We start from the raw sequence: 1,814 nt of genomic DNA, 5'->3' as shown, positions 1-1,814 counted from the left end.
AGGCCGACCGCTGTGACCGAGCAATTCTAGGCGCTTCAGTGCGGAACCGCACTGCTGCTACGGTCGCAGGTTCGAATCCTGCCTCGGGCATGGATGTGTGTGACGTCCTTAGGTAAGTTAGGTGTAATTAGTTGTAAGTCTAGGGGACTGATGACCTCAGGTGTTAAGTCCCATAGCACTTGGAGCCATTTGAACCATTTGAAGAGAATTACAGTGTGAACAATAATGAAACCGGCAAACAGCACGGACAGATTCTTGGCTGCAAATGGAGGGAAAAGGTCCTATGAACATTTGTCCGGAAATGCATCGTTGCCACGGTAGTTGGCGCTGACGAATAAAAGTTCCTCTGACCATGAGGCGTGACTTCTTTGTGTGTTGCAGGCTCTGTAATTGACGCTGCGTGCTGCAAGCAGCAGAATGATACGGTATTGATATCAGGAACAAGCCGAGATGATGTTTGTGAATGGTCAAGCAGATGGAAACGGTAGAGAGGCAGCACGGCTATACAAAAATAATTATCCCCACAGACATCAACCGCATCGCACAACATTTCAAGCCCTTTCTGGGAGTTTGTGTGATCATGGGTTCTTTCAGACAGACGAACGTGCAGGGAGGCGACGGAGTGTGCGTACACCAGATATGGAGGACCGGGCTCTTCAGAGTATTGAGACAAGCTTCAAACAAGTGGCCCGCAAAAACGGTGTAAGCCAAAGTACGATTGTGTGTATCCTGCATGACACCCACCATTGTCACCTTTGACCTGCAGCGAGTGCAAGGACTATCAGCAGCTGATTTCCCTCTGCTGGAAGGATTTTTGTCGATGGTTTTTGCACCGGACTATCACAATTATGGGATTTCTGTCGTCATTCCTCTTTACTGACGAAGTATCTTTACCAGAAGTGGCATCATTAGTCTGCATATTCGTCAGATGTGGGCTACAGTCAATCCTCGGGGAGTGATTGAGGCGTCTCGTGAGCATCGGTTAAGCGTCAGTGGGTGGGCAAGAAATCTAGACGGCCACATACTTGGACTGGTTATTATTCTACAACGTCTCGGCGGAGAAACATACCGAGACTTCCTGCGGAATACTCTTAATGGGTTGCTTGAGAATATGCCTTTAGCAATACGACAGGTTATGTGGTTCCTTATGTGGTTTCTGCATGACGGAGTACCACACCGCTTCAGCATTACAGTTCGCCGGTACCTCAACAAAATCTTCCCCGAATTTTGGCTAGGATGCTGAGGCCATGTAGCCTGGTCTCCTGGATCACCGGACTTAAACCCCCTGGATTTTTACGTCTGCCGGGCATCTGAAAAGCGTTGCGTTGTGTATTTTGAATAAGTTCCTGATGTGCAGAGCCTTCAATAGCATGTTCACAACGCCTATGGTGATATTTGCAGAGAGGCTGGAACTCGCGAAAGAGTGCGGCAGTCCATGATGTGACGCATGGACGTGTGCGTTACATCCCATGAAAACCACTTTGATATTCTGACGTGGATGCGTTACAACTCTGTACTTAGTTCTGGGTCGATCTGTTGCCGTTGTACGCACACCATCCATTTGCGTACACCTGTTCATAGGACCTTTTTCCCTCCATTTTCAGTCAGGAATACGTCCCTGCAGTTATTACTTATTTCTATAATCTAATCAGCTCACATAAAGAATAATACACACACACACACACACACACACACACACACACACACACACAAAAGTAGCTACACAGGCACATACATAAGAAATGAGAAAATAACAAACTATACATAGACAGCCGGCCGAAGTGGCCGTGCGGTTAAAGGCGCTGCAGTCGGGA

This window comes from Schistocerca nitens, chromosome 1 (assembly GCF_023898315.1).
Source record: "Schistocerca nitens isolate TAMUIC-IGC-003100 chromosome 1, iqSchNite1.1, whole genome shotgun sequence".
NCBI lineage: Eukaryota > Metazoa > Arthropoda > Insecta > Orthoptera > Acrididae > Schistocerca > Schistocerca nitens.
This window is presented reverse-complemented; position numbering follows the sequence as displayed.